Genomic DNA, 23,317 nt, shown 5'->3' on the forward strand with positions numbered 1-23,317 from the left:
TCATAGATGCAAACATTACCATCTCTCCTTCAACCCCTCGAAAAATGATCCTACTACCACCCACACATGCCCAGGGGATTTAGTTGTTTCTTGGCCATACTAGATATTAAGTACATGCATTTGTATTGAACTATGATATCAATGCTAGCTAGACATCTATATAAATATTTTGTTATCTTTGAAGGGACTAAGGAATGCCAACCACCTATTTTGTGAGCCCTATTTTGATTGTTGAAAATTCATAGTTCTAAAATTGCTGTTGGAGAAATTTTATTCTAGCTTGGCGAATATAACATGGACTTCCCGTTGAGTTTTGCAAGCACCCAACTCATCAATCTAGGAATGGATTAAAAATAAAATGGGAGGATCAAGAGCCAATAGCAATTCTATGTTAGCATGGGGAATATAACATGAATGACATTTTTATTACAAGAGAGTCTAACTTTAAACCGAGCATGCATGAACCGAGCAGAGACAGAAACCGAGCATGCAAAGACCGAGCGGAGCAGTAAAAAAGAGCAACACGAAGAGAAGTGATAGAATTCAACCACTATAGAACCAAAATCACACCTCTTATCTACTCTTAATTGTTTATTGAAAACTCTCGAACCTTACTTACAACATCACGACTTGAAGCGACAAAAAAACACTCCATGCATGCTCAAATTTGATAATCAAACCATATGATAGAGATTAAAAGACCCGAGGTTATCAAAATTTTCAAGCCAACCCATACAATACTCATAGTCTTAGCACAATAGTCATTGCCATAGCACAACACCAAAAGCTCAATACACTTCACACCCTCTCTTCTCCACACTCATTATCTACAAAACAACATCCCACTCTTCTCCCTTTGTTGGTTTTTGTCTTGATTATATCATAGGGGGCATCCTTACTCATCTCCCTTGCAACTTCCTCTGCATAACATGGTAGTACACTACAATAATAATTTTATAAACCGCATTTCATTAACATTTCAAAGCACATGGCAAAAACTCACACACAAAAGCATATCATCCTAGAGTGTATATAATGTCCTAAATAAGTCAATAGTAGTAACCATACTAATCAAAAGGGCAGCCATATGCATCATCCACTAGCTCACTCTCTGAAATCTCTTCATTTGAACTGGACTGATCTCTAGTACATGTAGAAGGTCCGGTCCCTCTACCAAAGGTTGTAGAATGTGACCAACAATGTCAGGGTCACTATTAAAAGAATAACAGGGGCGGTCAAATGCGATGCATGCACACATCAAAGGGGCTGTACCACTACCCATCTCCAAAGCTAATCTTGCAGGAGGACAAAAAGCCTCTAGAAAGCATCCCACAAATCTGACACTCTGCTCCACACCTGATCTCAAATGTGCCTCCTCGCCAGCCTCCAATACCCAGCTTGTAGTATCTGGAAAATAGTGACGAATGACATGCAGCGAGAACTGCACACCATGATCATGTCGTAATGTGGCACTCTCTTGAAGACGTAAAGAGGCCATGTAGCCTCGATGTCGTAGCATGTAAAAGTAGAAGGTATCCATCTGTCGCACAATAATGACCAAAAATAGAGACATGTCACAAACTAATCAAGAACAACAAAGCACCAAGAAAACTAAGTGTACAATAACCATGTCAAATACCTCTACGGCAATACCCTCAATCGTAACCTCATCCATGAAGTCTAAGTCCTCAACTATGAATCTACGCACAATCTCCAACTCACACCGCAGGGCATATTTCTCTACCCATGAGGGAGAGTCCCCTGACAGAAAGAAATACATTTTAAACATTGACAATGACCTAACAATCTTATTCACAAGTACCTAACAATCCTATTTACATATTTTTGACTCAAAGAATCACCTGAAATGGAGGCAAGACAAACAACCCATCTTGAGTCTGCCAAACAAGCTGGTGCCACTCCAAGTCCATGCTGAATATGATCCTCTGACACCTTGTTCTGCAATGGAACACCATCTCGTCCATGGGAAGATCCAAGAGCACAAAGTCAACAGCCCATGCCACCATCTTTTTCTTTTTCTTTTTCTTATGCTCCACCCCCAATTTATTGATTTCAGAAAAAATGTATGGATCTTTGCATAATCCTCATTTCTAATAGAGGATGCAAAATCCTTACCCATAGAAATATAATCTCCACATCCAAATGAAAAGATAGAGCAATCCAAAGAAGCCCCCCCTTGTATGGACAAGAGCGACACATATTCTTTTTGGGATGGTGGTCTAGGATGTGAGGATGGACCTAAATACAAAACAAGCATAACATACAAAACAATCAACTTGCGTATATCCATAAAAAGAAACATACCATTATGAAAGCTACCATGCATACCAACATCAAGTGGTGGTGAATTGTCATCAAGGAAGGTATATAAAGTATCCAACATAGAGAGCTAGCCTTCTCTAAGTTGCATGAGACATGAATATGCAAAGTGAAATAAGTAAAAGTCACATGTACTCTGTGTCTCACTATCTTGAGTTTGCTCGCCCTTTTGAGCTTGCTTGCCTCTTTGAGCATGCTCACCCCTTTGCGCTTCCTTTCCCCTTATTTGATCACCTTCAAAACCACTTCTTTGTTAGAAAAGTAAAGCTTAAGGAAAGAGAGGAGATAGTTGTGGAAGCCACTTTACCTTGACTCAGACAACCACCACTTGCACCCTTTCCCTTTGATTTTTGCCATTCCTCAAACTTAGCTTTCTCACTTGGCAATACATGGGGCGAGGGCATGTCAATCCACCAAGGGTATGTCTCAATCTCAAATGGTGAGAGACCAATCATATTCTCCCCATACATATTGGACTCTTTGTTAGTGATATCCACCCATGTTTTACAAGCCTTGGACAAATCAACAAGCAGTTTGAGGTCTCTCAAGTGCAAAAAATATCTGGAATATTCAAAGATAATTTATATGGGTCCCCACAAACTACAGACTGCAATGTCAAACAAAAGGCATTAAAATAGAAAACCAACGGATAGAGCAATCGACAAGTGGCTGCATCAAGATGGGACTGAATAGGTTGATCCTCTTTTTTTTGAACTTTTCTTTAGCACCAGTTTTCTTAATGTTGCCAAAAATATGTTTTCTGCCCTTGTATCGTATGGATGTGAAGTAAACATGAGGAGATGGCTCATTGGGCAAATTAATTGGATGCTCTGTGGTAGTTGCTATTCTTATCTCTTGCTCCAAAGAACGAAGTGCATTCTTTTCTATCATGTCTAGCAACAGTTCCCAAGACAACCACCTACAATGATAGAAATAATGAAAGACACGAAAACATGCAAAGCAAATACAATTTTTTTCTTTGAAGCATAGAGATAAAGCAGGAAAAGTGAAAAACTCTTACATTCTAAACTTTGTGTTTGTTGATGGCATACCATGGGTATTGCAAACAGATCTTGAACTCTCAAGCAATCTCAACCAAGTTATCTTTTTCTCTGAACTGACGGAAGAGATTGCTATCAAATTCAACTTTTCAATACCCACAATGGTGTCCGCTCCATCAAATTGAAGAGAAAACAAAGTTTCTCTCCATTCCTTGCCAAGGGATGGATTGATAATATTCAAAACCTAATAAATATACCAAAACCATTTCATATTAGTAGGAGACAAACACAACAATAATAATTCTAAACAAATCAAACATTGTAATACTTTTTGCATACGACCAATGTACTTTCGTCGCAACTCAGTGGAGATCTCATTTTCTGTTAAAGCACTCTCCTCTGCACTTAGACCTTTTGTCACTTCAGCTACTTTGGTCCTTACTTCCTTTTGAAACTCAATCTACAAAATTTTGGGGAAATCATTGCATACCATACTTTCTAATCCTCTCATAACAAGAAAGAGCCCCAATATATATCTACATGGTAAAGTGGGCCAAATCCTCTCTAGCCAACGGATACCATGGGGGTGAAGTCTTTGATTCAAGCTTCTTTTTGGCTTCCAAGGTTTTAGTCACATTAGCAAGTTGCTCTCGCAGATAGGATTTAATGTCACACTCACAAATATTTGCAGCATTGACCAATGTATCCTTCAGATTTGTCACTATGACTGCATGATCATTCAAGCTTCCAAAAATAAAATAAAATAAATACAGATGCATTTAATGAGAAGGATCACATGCACATTGTGTTTTGAGAGGAACTTACTCATTCATGTGAAGAAGGCCAGCAAGCAAGGAGACTTCACTGAGTTTAGTTGGATCAACAACAGTGCTAAAGACAACCCCTTCTTGGTTCTCTACTCATTCTCAAACTCTTTATCTATAGCCTACTAGTGGGCATCCCATGAAGTCCTCATCTCACTCATCACCGGAATTGCAACACCCAAAAGGGAGACAACAGAGACAATGAAAATACCCTTCTTTGGACAGTAAGTTTCACCCTCTAAGGCTATTTTGAGTTGTGAAGTGTCACTTATCAAACCTTGAACCCTAGGGTATGGAAACGTCCTATAAAGGGGAATGGGTGGGCACCTTGAAACATCTAAAACCTTGCATTTAGCCAATACATCTCCACCTTTCATAATTTCCACCACCTCATTTTCCCCTTGCTCTTCTTTCTCACTACACATGGACTGCATAGTGCTGCTACTAGCGGGTTGAGACAATACTTGTTCTTTTTGTCTTCTTTTAGAAACCTAGGAACATTTGAAACATAGAACTTAGAAATTGGCAAACTCAATATAATCAACATAAAATATTCCCTAGAAAAATCATACAAACAAGAACTTGGATAGGAGAGAAATCATTGCTGCCACTCTCATCTACTATAGGACTAGATGCGCACATTCCTTTCTCCTTGCTTGTTGGCTGAATTATAAATCATTAGTTCACATGGAAATATTAAGAAATCATAGCTGCAACGATTGAATGTAAAATCTTACTGTAAGAGATTATTCCCTATGTTTTTTTGCTTATTGTCTCTTTCGTGGAGGCATGATTATTCCCTAACATTTCACATAAGATTATATTGGTGTCAAAAAATTAAGATCATGGCCCTCTACACTCATGCTAACTCACTCTAACTCACACACCCGCACTCTCTTACACACACCTTGAGCCTCACACCACTCTTCTCTTACACACACCTTGAGCCTCACACCACTCTTCTCTTACTGCGCGCGCGCACACACACACACACACACACACACACACACACACACACACACACACACACACACGCTTGGCTTCTTACACACACACCAGCACCAAGGGAAAGAAAGCCAGTGTTTGTGGCCTTAGCTTCTTGCCACCAAGGACAAGAAAGCCCATAAGCCAGCATATGGGATTTCTTGCCCTTAGTGGCAAGAAGCTAAGGCCACAGACAATGAGACCTTAGCCCCTTGCCACTAAGGGCAAGAAAGCCCATAAATATGGGCTTTCTTGCCCTTGGTGGAAAGGAGCTAAGGGGAGTGCTGTGTGAAGTTTGAAGTTCTTGAACTCTTTGATGCTAATGGGATTGAGATCACTACACTGAGGTTCGGTTTGCTTCTTTCCCTGATGCCTGCTACATATGCAAAGCATAGAGTCATTTTGTCAAAGATTGCCCTCAAAAGGATAGAGATTATGGCACTCTTGAATAGGCAGGAGTCTCTTCAACTTAGCAGGAAGGGCAGCAGCCTAAGACTGACATGCAAGAAGTCACAAGTGAGGCGCCCAAGCAGTTGGGCATTATGGTTGAGAAGGGAAAGAAGAAGGAAGAAAACAACATTGATTGGCAAGCACGGGCCTATGAAGTCCCCCCCATAAGGGGAAGGAAAGGCAACACAAGGGAGTATAACACTCAAATCTAAAGCCAATGCTAATAAGGAAAATGGATTCATAGCCCCAACCAATCACACATCAAAGAAGGGTAGAGGCCACCCATCACTCAAGAAACTTTCTTGTCGATTGCAACAAGTAGGAATGGTGCAATACGGGCTCAAAAGTGATGTTGTAATGTTGTGATGTCTGCCAAGGGCTTCTTGCCACCAAGGGCAAGAAAACCCATACACTAGCATATGGGCTTTCTTACCCTTGGTGGCAAGAAGCTCTTGTGTTTTTGCTCCTTCCTTACGCACCTATTTACGCCAGCGTATGTTAACGAAGATAGGTTAACGAAGAACTCTCCTGTTTACTTCCCCAACTCTGGGTTCGTTGCTTTGACAACCTATGTTCAAATGAAAAGTATTCAAATGAAATTTATTGAAACGAAAATTATTCGATTAAGGGCAACGAGTATCCTACCTGTGACGCTGCGAGTATCCTACCAGCTTTTGATCGGATTGTCATTCGGAGCACTTGATCGCCTCACCATCTCCGTTGCGAGTATCCTACTTGCAGCCATCCCATTAAAATAAAAGATTGGATTTGCGGGGAGGAAATAGCTTGTGCTCATCAAGGTAAGGGCCTTGTCTTTTGGAGGCCTTGCGAAGACAGGAAAAGGCATTGGCCAACTTGAAGGGTTCTAGAAAGGGAGGAGATTATTGGTGTTCCAAAATTTTGAGAAGAAAGCGATATGAAAGGCACGCTCACAAGTTTTGAGGTCACACGGACTCTACCTCCTTTCACTCAATTAAGATTTTCGTGAATGCTCAAACTTCACCAATGGCAATGCTAATTGTGGCCAGTGGAAAGGGTCGTCTTCGGAAACCCGATGGCGTTTGATGAATATATAATCATTTGAGTTTTAGTGCTACAAGCCGGTTCTCATTCTTTGACAGTTTGGCCGAGTGATCGCCCTATGATTGACCGCCATCACAAATAGTGATCTCCTCGAGTGCATGTGTCAGGTGGAAGAATGCTTTTAGTTAGTGGTGAATATATTCAATAAATGCATTGTACTCATTAGTCAGCTATTTGAAAAGGATATATATAGAGTTAGAGTGAGAGCTATGGATAGAGATTGGTATACTAGTGGTGAGTATAGTCATTAAATGCATAAACTAGTGGTTCAAATATTCAGTTTTAAATGCAATCATATTTGGAAAATATCAGTACTCATATCTCAAAAAGGGAGAATGATTTTGGCGTGCTTTATATATTTTTAGACATTTGTCAATAGTTGCATCTCGTAAGTAGAATGGTGCACGTCATTGATATTCTTTGCTTTGGTTCTTTGAAAATTTTATCAGTCCATTTTAATTCAAAAGATGTTATTTTGACAGAGAGAGAGCTTTAAGAGTACTTCTCCTTAGGTAATAATAACTTATCAATGGAGAATTAAAGCAATGTAGTAGCTAGGATAAAGCTAGTTGATGGTGTTTATGCATTTAAACTTACTGCAACAATGCCAAGGGAATGCACTATGTCTACTTTATCTCTACATTCCAAGGATGTTGTGCAAGGTAGAGATGATGGTGGACATATATACTCATCAATAAAAAATCCCTCTTTTTGTTGTTTGGGAACTCCATCAATCCTTGAACCTTGTCTGTCTAGTTTAGGGACACCCATAGAAAATAAAGTTCTCAATATATTGTCTCTGATTAGACGATTGCCTGTGACTACGAGTTCTAAATGACTTTGTCAAAACAACTTGCTCGATCTCTTGCCGCTCGGTTTGGGTCCTTGCTCAATTTTTTTGTGCTCGATTTTTGGTAATCTTCCAAAAAAGAAATTTGGCCTTCTTAGTAAGCTTTGCAAGCAAGAAACTCATCAATGTGGAAATGAATTAATATAGAAAGGGAAGGGTCAATAATGTTGTATTCCACATAACAAAGTTATGATTCTACATTTTGGATACCCAATTCACTTTCTTTGCAAACCATGTCAAGAGTCCCTAGTGGGAAGCTCACTCAAGGCATCATGGATGTTCCATTGGACACCCATGTAGATTCTAGATACCCAATTCACTTTCTTTGCAAACCATGTCAAGAATCCCTAGTAGGAAAGGCATAACAAATAATCCATTGGACATCCATGTATTTTAGATTTCGATCATGAATCCAAGAATTTTGAAGTAGACCTAACTCCATATTAAATTGATAATATCATGCATATTGTAGAACATGAAATGCCAGACCATCCAATAGAGGAGGCAAGATTTCCCATTCTCATCAAGACCTAATGCTACTAGCTCATCACAAGCCACGTATATTATCTAGGGAAGGATATAAGATTTCTTAATCTCCTCCACTAATCCAAATGCCCCTCGCTATGATGAATGATCAACAAACCTTTCGAGCAATTTTCCTCTTGATCTTCACCCACGACTTATACAAGTTGGACCCCTGACTAGCTAAATGTTGCCCAAATTCAAATGGGTTGGCTTGGCATTTGAAATCTCTAGAAATTCCTCAAATTCCAACTACTAATTTTATTCTACAATGCCTTCATGTGTTGGCACTGGTCCCAAGGTGGCTGTTAAACCCTAAGTTTAGTTGTGAATTAGGATTCACAACATAAATTCCTTTTTGTTGTCCACCAAATTTGGTTGATATCTACTCCAAATGGTTGAGATTTTCTAAGTTTATCAAAGAATAGACTGGAGAAAGTGAGAGAATGCAATAGAGAGAAATTTTAGAGTTTCCAAGTTGAGAAACCCTAGAAATGGTTGTTGTTAGCCTCAAATGTAGTCACTTGTTGCCAAATTGCTAGAAAGGGTTATCCCCTATTATTGGAGCTGCCATTAATGTTGTGGCCTACCCCAAATGGTTTGGCTATAGTCGCCAACTCAAGAAGATCCTCTATAAGCTGCAAAACCTTATCAACACACACACACACACACACACACACACTCTCTCTCTCTCTCTCTCTCTCCCTCTCTCCCTCTCTCCCTCTCTCTCTCTCTCTCTCTCTCTCTCTCTCTCTCTCTCTCTCTCTCTCTCTCTCTCTCTCTCTCTCTCTCTCAACCCAAATGAATTGAATGAGTCTCTCTAATGCCCAAATGCCTTCTTCCCCATCCATTACATGGGTATTTTTGCCAAGTGGCAGCCTTTTAATCCCATTTTTCAACAAATTTTAGCTATTTATTAGTTTTCTAAATTATTTAAATTTGAAAATTAATTTTAGCCCTTTTGACCCTACCCAAACTTAGATGTGCTTATTCACAATTTAATTGACTAGGCCATTTGTAACCCCAAGTGGTCCCCAGCCATAATTGACCCTTGATAGGAATTAATTAATTATTTAGTGCTTAGTCTCTAGTGTCACTCACTAATACTTATTGACTAATTATTTTTCCTAGGGCCAAAATGACACCAACTATCAACTGAAACCTAGTTGGCATAACTTGTTGCAACTTTTGTCTTTCACACCCACTATTTCCTTAGGGTCCTTGGCCTATTACCATGAAATAATTGCTTGCACATCACACATGTATCTCAACATTGCATATTTGATTATTAATTAATCAAATGTTTTTAGCAAAAGCAAAGCATGCAAAAATTTCACATCCTAGTGTAGTTAAGATAACCTAAATGACCATAAAGTCTTTGCATGTAGGGAATCAAGCCACTAGATGTCCCACCTCACATATGCTTCCAATGTGATGGGTTGGAGCACCTCTAAGAAAAATGTCCTACATTTTCTCAAGGAGATGGAAAGGGAGTTTTAAAAAAGAACATCTAAGAATATTGCACTTGGTATAGGTCAAAACCCAACTGTATTAATATATAGCTAAAGGTCAATCCATCCTTTAAAGATATATTAGATTTTTACATAGAATATTTAGAAAATTATTGGTATCATGGTATTAAAAGTGTTTTGGGTACTGAGAAAATTATAATAATGAAATTACCCAGAACACTTCAACTTTCTCTTATGATGAGAACTTCTCAATTCCTCTAAAGGGGCAAGGATCTATTTGATTTGCAAGCCCCACCCCTTTGCATTGTATAGGGCTTAGACCAGCATAATATAAGGAGAGGATGTTCTTTGAGCTTCCATTGGTGTTATTACATTGTGGGAGCGAGCTTTGAGAATTGTTGGGATGAGAAAGCTATGGAGTTTCAATAGCATGCAACGTGTGAAATAAAAATCTTAATTTCAAATTTTAGCTTTATAAGGAGATTACATGTGCTGATGTCACTTGATACCATGCAATAAAAAACATGGATTGACACATATGAAATTTAATAGGGGTTCATAAACATGATTATGCATGTTCTTGCCATGTGTCTAATACTCGAGGCTATAAATAGCCAAGCTAGTAGTAGATTCACTTCCATTTACACACACACACACACACACACACACACACACTCTCTCTCTCTCTCTCTCTCTCTCTCTCCCCATTTTCATGATCTCTCTCTCTCTCTCTCTATCTCTCTCTCTTCCCATTTTCATGATCTCTCTCTCTCTCCCCATTTTCATGATCTCTCTCTCTCTCTCTCTCTCTCTCTCTCTCCTATTTTCATGATCTGTCTCTCTCTTCTTGGCTTGTGAATGCTCGAGTGTGTACATGCTTTATCTCTCTCATGCAATTGAAGGTCTTCCTCTCCTAAGGTGTGGCCCTTATCCTAATCATTTTTTCATCAATTTTCATTGCAGCACAATAATGGAGGGGGTGAAGCACACGACATGAGAGGGGGGCCTCCCAATTTTTGAACCCCCCCTTCTTCACGTGTGTGGGTCTCAGGGATGGCCCATACAACATGAGGGGGGATCTTGAGATGTTTGCAGTCCCCCCCCCCCCCCCCCCCCCCCCTTGCATTGTGTGGGTCTTGGGGATGACTCAAACAATGTAAAGGGGGGTTCGGAGATTTTTGTAATCTTGTTTCCTATTATTGGATAGGTTGTGGCAAGATAAAAACTTTTTTATGATAAACACCACATAAAATATTTTTCTCTTTTCTTTAGGGCTCTTATACATAAGTTCCACCATGATTAGCGTTATTAGGAAAAAAAATACATGTATCTTAGACAATGCCACACATATTTTAATTGCGTATTCTATTTACCTTATAAACATTACACTTAAATGAACAAGTAGTAGGGATACTTATGTCCTTATTTGCTAGGTCTATTTGCACTTGATTTAAGAACACATTTTCCCTTACACAGCATCATTATGAGCTCATCTTCTAATCAGACCTCTAATATCATCATAGGATTATCAATGTCATTCTTAAGTCTTGATCAATTGTTACAAGATTTTCATCTGCATAATACCATCTTATATAATAGAAAGTCAAAATGAAATTTTGTGATGTAATAATATATTTGCAAATAATCAATTTTTAGTAAGCTTTAGATATAATCCCACACATTTATTTTATATCCTAACTTTGACGTAAGAAGTCTATGCATTTCTCTTATTTACATATGAACATTGATTATGTTGTTCGAACTTCCTCATCTTAGAAGAAGTCCACAAAAACATGTAATGGTATAAAGATTGTGATCTTCACCTATCGACTTGCTACATTAGGTTGCAAATATCTTTGAGAATATCTGTATAAATCTTTAACCTAAAAGATTCATATGATTTTTACTCTGAAATTGGTCACTCTATGCTATTTAGAGTTGGGAGTGAAAGAGCCATGAGAGATCCATATCATGTTATACTTGATGGTGCATAGTAAATTTTATCATTAAATTTTTTTTTGTTCCTTAGCCAATGACCTATTTGAGGTCTCTTTGTACAACTGCCTATACCAATGAGCCATGAAATGCATCAAATATTCAAACTATGCTTTCAATAGGTTGCCAACTTTGAGGTTTGATGGATATATATTTTTAAATATAAACAAACTTAAAAAATCTCCAAAACATAAAACCAAGTTTGAAGCCTATTGAAATATTCCATTAAACTTATAGTTTGGTGTGGCATGTCAATAGGCCAATCTACAAGTGTAATTTTGAGTGCATATATGCATGTTGTATAAGCATCTCCTTGATTTTTTAAGTGATCCTTAGAGCTTAAAAATTGTTGTATATTGTGATTTGCTCTAATAGAAGACCAAAGATTTTGAGGACATGAAGCTTCCATTGGAATAGAAAATGAAGGAGAAGAGGCCTTCAAGTGAAAAGAGAGAATACCAGATCTTGTACATAAATGAAAAGAGGGTATATACTTTCTTGAACCATTTGAGATTTTTGACAAAAAGAGAGGAATACTGCAATGGAGGGAATATGTTTGGATGTACTATTTAATAATGTTGAGAAAACTATTGGGAGATTGCAAGGTTCTATGGGAGTGACAATAAGTATCTCTATCTAATATCTTTAATTTTACCAATACCTCTTATAGTTTGTGCCTCCATGAAATTTTGCTGCAAAAATACCTTAAAATGCTTTATTTTAAAAATATTTAAATATGAGATAGATTTCAAAATTAAAAATCCCTATTTTGTTGTAATGGTAGCTCTTGTCCTATTGATTGAGAGGCTTTCTCTCTCTAAAACTAAAATGCCCAAACCAAATCTCCCCTAATGATAGGCTAAAAAGAAAGGATCGCACTAGACCTTCCCCAAGGCTAGTTGCAAAACCATACACCAAGAGAGTTACCTATGTGTATAGGCAAAATGAGAAATTGTAATAAGATCTTTCAAGATGAACAAAGATATAAATATTTTTTCAATGTCATAATTTTTAAATTATTTGAATAGACCAAATGTCCTAAAGGGTTAATTAAGGAAGCTACCTTATATGTTAAAACATAAGTGTGGTAGGTAATTAGATACCTAAAGTTGATCCATTGAGGGAAGGGGGAGGGAGAAATCCTTGACAAATTTTTCCTAAGGTAAGGTGGTCTTCATGAGTCGAGCACTTCTTCAAAATGATCCTTTAAGTAGACATTATGAGTATAATGAATGAAGCTAAGAGGAGAGAAGAGAATGAGCTAAAGAGAGAGAAAGAGAATAAGAATAAAAAGAAGAGAAAGGAAGACTAGAAGACGAGAGAGAAAGACAAAAAAGAGGAGAGAAAGGAGGAGGAAGCTTGTAACGTGCTTGGGTTGTGACACGTATAGTAGTCCATCAGGAGTCTGATCTAAAAGACACTGCTTGACATTCCCATGGAAATTCACAGGGTTTGTCAGATAGTGAATCCTGAGTCTACTCCGCAACAAAGCGCATCAGCCAACCCTATTAGGATCGACCTGAATATTTCTGGGTTTCTAATGGTTAGGTCATGCTACAACCTTCTAGCATCGGCGGTCTTCAGACAATCTACTTTGCGCATAGCATCTAAACCGAGGTGGACTCATATCGCACTTGATTCAAAAAGAATGGGAAACGAGAGGGATGCATCGCTCAACCTCTCTATCCGTAGGGTAAAGTCCCATTCCGGTCCCCTAAAATGATACGAGCCAGGATTCTACCCTACATTAACGAAGGTTGATATGTCATTGTGGGTTGAATGTTGAGAAGCCTCCTAGTTCTCTAGGACCACCTTGCTATAGGACAGAACCGTCAAGGGTTCCGCCCACTTGCTTCCCTTGATAGCTTTAGTTTTCTACTTACCTAAGGGCACATTAGTGGTAACACATACAAGCAGCTTCCTTAATTAATCTGTTAGTCACATGTTCCTTTATGTAATTTATGCACTGACACGAAAACAGTTCAATCAAATTTCTTGAAAAGTAAACTCCATATTAAAATTCCAATTGAGATAGAAATCCCATCCATAGGATGATTCCCACAATCCGTAAGGATGCGTATTATTATCCTCCAAGTTTCTGCCCTTGAACTAGTAACAGGGCCTCGAGAATCCATCTCGAGTCATGCAGACCATTTAAGTAGGACTTGGAGGCATGGAATTTACAACCAATGCCCCTCAGCATCCAAGCATCCTCCTACGATCAAACTAATCCATGGAGAGACCTCTCGTGATAGGTTCGGTCCATATTCCCATCACAGTTATTCAGACCCCCCCCCCTCCCCCCCCCCCCCCCTTTGGATAGGGTTGGCAGCCAGCTGGGGGTGGCTTGGGGCGCCCTCCAGGAATTTAACTTGATTCATTATATAAGATTCTTATGATAGCTTTGGTCTAACAATCCTTTCACAAACAGTGCTAAAATTACAAGCACAAACAATAATGTGGGCGGGTGCTCAAAACATGTGCTAAGGTGGAGTTCCTTTTTGAACGCTTAGCATTCGACCGTTGGATTTTTCTTGCCTTGGTGAGATTAGCTATGATGTGTTTGCATCAAATCCTCGATGTTATCATCCATATCTCTTGCATGACAGAGGTATTCTAAGTACAAGTCCTCTTACTCCTGGATGAGTAATCTACGTTTCTTCGTTGATTATCCTTGCAATAGGAATTGCAGTTTGCCTTTAGTAGAAGACACTACCCTCCCCTTCATTATCCCCACAAAACCCTACCCAATCTTCTAGGATTAGAGTTTTTCGCGTAAATCAAATTAGGTCATCCTAGATCACTCTAGGCTCTATTCAGGGTCCCTCTTATTCTCATTATCTTGCTCCTTTGATTTTCCTTGCGAAAATCATTATCAACTACCTCATGTATGATAAAAAATAACTCTATCGTAGTTTGGATGACCACCACTATCATGGGGTTTTATTTTTCCACGATAGCAACCCTAGTTTGCTATGAGTAGTTGCATGTTTGTGGGCAACTATGCTCTCGCCAATGAGTGTGAAAAGAGAACTCAATAGTCCTTTCCATTGTTTTGATGGTTGGGTCACAAATATTGCTCCAAGGTTTATCTATTGATTGGGAATTCTTGGGGATAACCTAAGTGAGTTGACCTTCTTTTCTTGGACAACTTTAAAATAGTGTAATTATCCATGACATTATCTCCAGCAAATCAGAGCTTGTATGCCTTTCACGTATTGATTATTGTAGATATTTTTTTTTTCAGAGGACGCAAGTAATCTAATTCATGCATATTGCAATCATGCAATTTTTGTGAAAAGAGAATAACACTTTTATCTCCTTCAATTCTTTCCTCTCTACAAGGGGAGTGGAAGTTGAATACACTACTTATGCAAGCAAAGAAGAACTTAATTTTTTGCACTTGCAATGAAGCAAGAATTTGATACATTTATTAATTGCAGAAAAGGATGCAAATATTTCTTTATTAACTAAGATGCTTAGGATTCCGCCTTGCAACCATAAGACACAATTTCCTATATGCAAGTCTCCATGATTTTTTAAATGTAAAACATCTGTCCCTAACAGTATGTATCAAAAATTTTAATGCACTCGAGTACAACCATCTTTCAATTCCTTTTATCTCTCAAGCATGCCAATGCTAGTGCATTAAATTTAATGCTCCATGAACAAAATGATCAATACAAAATCCTTGATTTTTGTGTCCACTAGTGCAAAGTCTATTATGCAAATTTTTTATTCTATAACATGCTTGAGTGCAATAAAAAAACACAATCCCCAACATGATTTTCAATGCAATATAATTTGTGGTTTGCTATCATAAATTTTAGAATGAATATTTTTTTTCTACCTAATGTAGTCGATTTGCATTATTGTTTCTTTAAATGTTTTCTACCAGAGTAAATTTTATTGAATGCACTTAGTTACTAAGTGTTTGGGGTCGTTGACCTGTAGCTCTGTCATTTGATGCGGGATTAGCATTCGCTTGGACCTTACTTCACTTTGCAGCCATTGTTTAGCTTGTGCCCTCTTCATAAATGCATACACAAACTACTAGAGAAGCTAGCTCCTTGCGAGAGGCAGGGCATGGGAACCCCTCTCAAGGGGGTGAGAATCTTGGAAGTTTCCTCTCTCTCTCTCTCTCAGTTTTGGAAAGGGGAAGAGGTGGTATCAATTCATTTCAGGGGGGGGAGGTAGTGTTTGCTTCATCCCAAGGGGGGTCTTTATAGGGAGAAGAAGGGGTATGGTGGCCTTCTTCCCACCTCCACCTGGGTGGATAGAAATGTCTCACTGCCATGCAGCTGCCATCATGAGCTGGGGGGGAGGGAGGTGGCACATGTGTGCCCCTCCTCCCCATCATCATCATTGTCATCGTCCTCTTCAATTTCAGCTTCCCCTTCCTCCCGCCAGCTGGCGACGTCGACATGGAGGGGGAGTAATTTTTTTCTTAAGTAATTTAATTATTATTTTTAGGGTGGTCCTATGGGATATGGGGGAGGGGGTTATTACAAAGCTATAGAAGCTAGAGATGAAGGCGAAGAGTATGTTCTTGATAATAACTATTTGCCCTAAACTGGGACTCTTACACCATATATACCTTGATCAATGTGATTGGGTGTCTAATCCCTAGTTCTTATGTATCTCTCTCATTACAATCCAACCCCATCTTGAAAGTTTTTTCTCTAAAAAACGAAGACTACTAGAGGGGAGTGATAGATGGGCTTAGGGAATGGGGTGCAGAGTACTACTCTAAGCCACATTACAATGAAAAGAGTTGGGCAAAGACTAGGGATAGCATGATGTCCAGGACATGCTTGTTGAGGTAAAATTGTCATAATTTTTGATAGGCTACTCCAAATGGGGCATGACACATGTCAAAATGGAGCTTATGATTTGTACTTTTAGCCCATAAAGGAAGCACATTGCTGAGATTTGAGAAAGTACAAAACTCTTCTAAAAAAGTGTGTAGTCCACTAGCAAGGTGTGGTCAAAAGGGGACATAAGTGGCTAGTCTCTAGCCCGTTGTTCGCCGTTGGGCATCTTGGAGGTGAGAAAATTCATAGACAATAGTGGCTAGGTTCTAGGAGGCTTTTCCAGGGGTAGGCCTTGCCATTTGATGAGGTACTCCTTGATAGATCAAGATCTCAATGATGTACTCCTTGATAGATCAAGATCTTAAGTGCTTATCTCATTGCCCAATGTTTTCCTCAAAGATATATTGAATGATACCTTCTTCATCTATGGGGAGAAGTTCTTCCACATAGACCACTGAGATAACCAATTTCAATTGGTTAGTGAATCTTGATGGTAGGGGGAAGCTCTAATTGATAGGCCAATTCACCAACTCTCCTAAGGATTTGATAAGGGATAGAGAAAAGGCGGGCCAACTTGTTTCTATTGCCCTCTTTGAGAGTGGAGTAACAAGACTTAGGTAGTTTCAATAGAACTAGCTTTCCTTCTTGGAATTCCAAATGCCTTCTTTTCTCATCAGTATAGAGTTTCATGTGAGTTTGTGCCTTTTGAAGATTCACTTTCCATTGCTAAAGTAGGGCATGCATGCGATCCAACTTGGCTTTGCTCTGAGGGTTGATCTTACCATTGAATAAGATGACAGGGAGGGGAATCTTATACCCGTATAATGCCTCAAAAGGGAAAATCCCAATGCTATGGCTGGAGTTGTTATAAGCAAACTCAACCAAGTGGAGCCATGTATCCCAACTGTGATGTACATCATGGAAAAAGTGTCATATGTATGTCTCAAGCCATTTATTTACTCTTTCAATCTAGTAATCTATCTAGGGATGGTATGTAGTGGATGGAGCAAGCTTAGTGCCCAGAGATGTGAATATTGTCTACCAAAAGTTGCTCATAATCTTAGCAACCTGATCATGCACTATGACTTGTGGGAAGCCATGCAACTTAAAGACATAATCCATAAACTGACTGGCCATCTGAGAGCCAATATATTGTATCTTAGTGGGGATAAAGTGGGCAAATTTAGTGAGGCAATCAACTACCAAGTATATACTATTCCATCCTTTCTTGGTAACACGGAGGCCCGTGATGAAGTCTATAGTGATATGTACATGTCTATTTCCCTTCAAAAATAGGAAGGGGCTGTAAGAGGCTAATGGGCCTAAGCATGTTGCCCTTTTTCTATTAGTATGGAGCACATTTAGTCACAAAATCCTTGATATCCCTTCATAAGCCTTTCTAGTGAAAGCTATTGGCAATCTTATCATGTGTTTTGAAAACACCAAAGTGACTAGCAGTGGGGCAAGAATGCATCTCTTCCATGATTTTCTGTGTGAAAGGAGAAGTATGGGAGATGAAAGTCTTGTCATGGGACCAAATAAGTCCATGCTTGAGCTAATATTGGGAGTTTTCAGCCATTATCCCATGCTATAATTAATGGAAGATGTGGTTGGTCCTCATCCAACATATAAGCTTCTTGAAGATCCTCAATCCAATCACTATGCAACTTTGAAATGGAGGATACTCTGCATGCTCACATTCGAGATAGTGAATCAGCCATGATATTATCTTTGCCTCGAGTGTGAGAAATGTCAAAATCATAGTTTTGCAATGTTGCCACCCATCTCCTTTGCTTAGGAGTCAAAGTAAACTGAGTCAAGGCATAGTGGAGGACTCGATGGTCATTCTTTACTTGAAAGCGACTATCATACAAATAGTGGTGCAATTTCTTAATAGCATGGAGGACGGCCAACATCTCTTGGTCATACACATTCATTTGCATCTCATTGTCATCAAGCTTGTGGCTCTCAAATGCAATCACAACATGCTCTTATAGCCAGAATGCACCAATACCTCGGCCACTAGCATCACACTGAATGGTAAACATATTAGAGAAATCAAGGCATATGAGGACGGGGGGCTAGAGTAAGAATTTCCTTTAACTGTTTAAAGCTATGATCAGTAGTGGCATACCAAAAGAAAGATTTATTTTTTAGTCGATTAGTCAAAGGTGCTGCAATGGTGGCATAATGCTTAATGAAGCATCTATAAAATGAGGAGAGACAAAGGAAACCACGTAATGAAGTAGTGGTGGATGGAGTAATCCTTGACACATTGCACCTTCTGGGGATCATCTTGTATGCCATTTTTACTAACAATCTGTCCCAAGTACTCCACAGATGTCTACATGAAGATACACTTAGTTTCCTTAGCAAAGAGTGTTGAGAGTGGAAAAAGACTAAAATTTTGACTGATTTTTTTTGTTTTTTAGGTCTGAATGATTGATTTTTGATGGATTTAGAGTGATGTATGATTAATAATGGAAGTGTTTGACAGTGTTTTGGATTATATTGATTATGTTTTGGAAGTTCATGATGATTTTTAGTGGAAATATGAAGCTCTGTGATGATCTGATAATTCTGTTGAGGTTTTGATTGGTTCTGATACCTTTTGTATAGCCTCTATTTTGTTCTGATTTTCTTCTGTATGAAGCATGGATTGATGATTGATGAAGATTGAAATATTTTAAAAGCTTACTGAATAGTTTTTGATAGTTTGGAATGGTGTTATTATGAGCTATGAGGATTTGATGTTCTTTGATGACCTTCTGTAACCTTCTGTAGACCTTCTGTAGAGCCTCTGTCTCTACTCCTGTCTCAGTTCTGTCTCTGCTCTGTCCTTGTTCTGTTATGTTCTGTAGATCTTATGTAAGTGTTTTGTAGAATGTATGTGTGAATTTGGGAAAGTTTCCTAACTTTTGGAAAGGATGAATCTAAGTTTAAAAGAGCTAAAAGAAATGGAAGAAGCAGCTGCTGAAGACTGAAGAGAAGAGTGGAGTGACATTGATTGTGAGCTATGAAGAGACACTATAGTGGCTCTGGTGCCTCTTCACATCAGACATACCTCTTGGGAGGTGCATCCATGACCTAATAAGGATTATTGAGAGTCATTATTAGAGTATTGTAGTGAGGAGATGATGTATTATTGAGAGAGAGAGAGAGAGAGAGAGAGAGAGAGAGAGAGAGAGAGAGAGAGAGAGAGAGAGAGAGAGAGAGAGAGAGAGAGAGAGAGAGAGAGAGAGAGAGAGAGAGAGAGAGAGAGAGAGAGAGAGAGAGAGAGAACCAATTCTATCAAAATAGTGTATCTGTATATGAGAGATTGAGAGAGAAAACTATGAAGACATTGAATATGAATACTATGTGATTTATTTACATTCAAAAATGGTGTATTCTTTTGTGTTCCTTGTTCAATTGATGGATTCTATGAAGATGTTGAAGATTATGGTTGATTCTATCAAATCCGTGGGAGTTATCTACTATGATGCTGCGTGAAGATTTGTTGTTTTCTTTGTTTTGGTCATCAAAAGAATGAAATGAAAGATTGTTAATGTTAGAAGATAGATTTTCTTGCAGTAGAATCCCCTTTTCCTTGGTCTTCCTCTTGGGGCTCCATATTTTTGGTGCACAGGCGGGGAACCTTGCCATCAACAAGCATAAGAAGAGGCTGAAAATGAAGGAAATGGCATTGCCAAGAATAGAAGATCTCAATGGATGCTTGCAAAGTTTCTTATTCCTTTGAAGAGTTGGAGATTCTTATTACCAAAGCCAATTTCCACAAGAAGCTCATCCCACAATGGTGGAAACATATTACCATCATGATGCAAGCTCTAAGTGGTGGACTATTTCCTTTTCCTATTGAGGCATTAGAAACTTGCATCTTGGTGGCAAATTGTTTGAGAATAAACTAAAGAATAGAGAAGCAAAGAGAATGAATATCCATGGAAGATTTGGTATTCATTGAGAAGTTTCTAGACATCATCAAGTGGGAGATCGTGAAGAAGCTCCAGGAGTCGTGGTCTGTGGAGGTTCATGAAAACAAAAAGGAAAAGAGTTGGAATTTGTTCGTGGATGCTCAACATCAAGATATGTGGGATGCTTGGTGCACTAACAATCTTCTGTTTGTCCAATTAGCAACCCACTGGAAGTTGGTAGATAGAGTGTTTTTCACAACATATACTGTTGAAACCCTCAGAAGCTGGCAGTATTATAATGGCACAACAACGATCCTAAGAAGAATGAGTTTTGATACTTTCAGAATGGAATATCTCTCCCTCTGTAGTAGTTTGAAAGCCGAATTCAGAGATGCTGAAAACAAGGAAGTAGAGGAGATGTTGGCTAGAGAATCCCCTAGAGATTGAAGCCCTCTCTGATACTATTCTATTGAGTACTGAACAACTGGTTGGAGCCAACCCCCTGATGAATGATGCAATCAAGAGGCAAGAGTTAGAACGAGTCCAGAGGTATGTAAGAAGAGAGAAGGCAAAAATCAAGGCTGAGAACGAGCTCGCAGCAGAAGCCTCCTTTGATGCCCTAAAAGCACTCTTTACAGAAGTCCCCATGGCAACTCAAGGTCCCCTTCCTAGTCAGATTTGTCCTGGAAATATTGATGATAGGCCAGCAAATATAGTCCCATTGCCAGTTTTTAAGGGAGAGTACAATGAAGACCCTGATCTTCATGTAGCAGAATTTATGGTAGCATGTATGACTAACAATGCCAAAACCCCTGAGCATTGGTTAGCAATATTCCCCGCCACTTTCAAGGGTGTGGCGTTTCAGTGGTATGAGAGATAAGCAGCAAGAACTTTTGGCACATGGGACGACCTGAAGTTGGCCTTCCTCACTAAATTCAGGTGTGAAGGTTTTGAAGAGCGGATGCGAGAGGAGTTCATGAACCTAAGCCAGTCCTCTAGAGAAAGAGTAGAAGCTTATGTCTTGCGAATGGAATCCACTTTGAAGAGATGGACTAACCATTATTTGGATGAAGGTATCCAAAAAGGAGTGTTTCATTGAGAAGTGGTCAATCAATATGCAAGCTGTAGTGGAATGTGCAAGATTGTATGACGAAGTTGAAGCAACCAGAAGTTTGCAAGTTCATGGAATTGAGAAGTGGTCAGTCAATATGCAAGCTGCAGTGGAATGTGCAAGATTGTATGACGAAGTTGAAGCAAGGTCATCAATGACTCTAGGAAGAGGAGTCTTACCTCCTCCCATGCCAGGAATGGTATACCCACCAAATGCAGTCCCAGGGACAGTTCCCTACCCCTATCCCCAGATGCAAACAGTGCCATAGTATAATGCACCTAATCCACTGTGGTCACCACAGACGACAGTGCCTCAAATGATGGTTCAACCACAACAATAATGGCCTCAAACAGTTCCTTCAATGGCGACTCAACAACAGTGGAACCCTACCAACTGGAATCAACAACCCCAAGTCTCAACAAAAGCTCTGAATCAGAACCAGAACAGAGAACCTTTTGGATCAACCCAACCAGTGTATGCAGTAATTGCAGAAACTTCCCAAAACCCTACTACAAGTACTTCAGGAGGTGAAAATCTAAAGGACTACTTATCCAACTCAGTTGCAAGTATTAAGAAAGAGCTTATGGATGTGATTACAGAGTAGCTACAGACGCTAAAGGTGAATACCGCCAATATATCCACTCTTGCGGGAGCTGAAAGAGATGTGATGCGTTCTAATACATGGTGTGGAAAGTGTCATCAAGTGGGATATTTAGCCACTGAAGGTACCCAAAAACCAACCATTCCTGGAGCCTTCTGTTCCAACTGTTTGCAGAAGAACCATACAAAGGATATTTGCTCTCTGAAAGAGATGCACGAATGAAGACAGAAGGATGAAAATGCAAGATTCAACTTGCTAGAATCCAAAATGACAACACAGGACATTGGACCAAAGCCTAGGGAGTTTGGTCCTAATTTTGGTTCAATGAGGTTTCCCTCTCAAAATTTATAGAGGACGACAGTCTGGCAGTGGTCAGAGATCAGAGGTGGAATGTTATAGGTGTGGAGAAAAAGGTCATATCTCCCTGAATTGTCCAAACCCTAGACGATCTGTGGATTACAAACCCTTATGCAGCTGATGTAAAGGAGAAGGCCGCACTGCAAAGGACTGTTCGAGTCCAGCCCTTGTAAGGCCAATGGCACTGATAGCCAACAGAAGGTACAAGAGCTTGCCTCCAATTTGGTAGAGTTGGAAGTTGCCACTATCACGTATACTAAGAAGAAGGAACCAGTTGTCCAGAATGAAAATAATTCTCTTGTAAGACTGTGAAGTTCAACCTGCCAACAGAGGGACAGAGCAGTACAGGACATAATAGTCCAGTACAGAGCATTGTAGTGCCACAGAGAGTCATAGAGACCGTCCCGGAAACAAGACCAGAGGTCTAGGAGATAGACGATGTAGAAGCACCTCCAGAAACAAAAGAAGTGCCAATGTTTCCATTACTAGGAGAAAAAGGAAAGATGAAAATGGGTGTAGCCCCATTCCCCAATGGGCTGGAGAAGCCTGTGGATCCTATCAAAGATTGTGACTTGGTAAAAGACCTAGACACCTTTAAACCCAACTTAACATTCCGACAGTTGTTGATGCTGTCTCCCAGCTGCTGAAAGAAATTCAAAAGCATCTTGACTAAAAGACGTGGACTAAGGATTGTTAATTCAATAGTGACCAAGACCAATAAGGCCTCAGAGCATGTAAAGAAAGTAGATGTGGCTAACACCTTTCTAGATCCTGGAACCCTAGAGATTAGTATATGGATTGAAGGATGCTTTATTTTAGATGCATTAATTGATGGAGGTTCATCAGTAAACATAATGACGGATGTGACAATGAAGGACTTAGGGTTGTAAGGAATTCAACCTACACAGTGGTTTATCAGATTGGCAGACCAAAGCAGAATTAAACCGTTGGGCATCCTCCCATACATAAAAACAACCCTTGCAGGAAAAGATTACTGGCTGA

At 39.3% G+C, this 23,317-nt stretch overlaps 2 pseudogenes; both read right to left on the reverse strand.

Moving 5' to 3' along the window:
• Positions 1 to 1,099: 1,099 nt before the first annotated feature.
• Positions 1,100 to 2,810, reverse strand: LOC148037821 (uncharacterized; annotated as a pseudogene).
• Positions 2,811 to 3,014: 204 nt separating this feature from the next.
• On the reverse strand, positions 3,015 to 3,678 carry LOC148037822 (uncharacterized; annotated as a pseudogene).
• Positions 3,679 to 23,317: the final 19,639 nt, after the last annotated feature.

Source organism: Lygodium microphyllum, chromosome 4, assembly GCF_053477565.2.
Source record: "Lygodium microphyllum isolate KBCC chromosome 4, Lygodium_microphyllum_v1.1.10, whole genome shotgun sequence".
NCBI classification, from domain to species: Eukaryota; Viridiplantae; Streptophyta; class Polypodiopsida; order Schizaeales; family Lygodiaceae; genus Lygodium; species Lygodium microphyllum.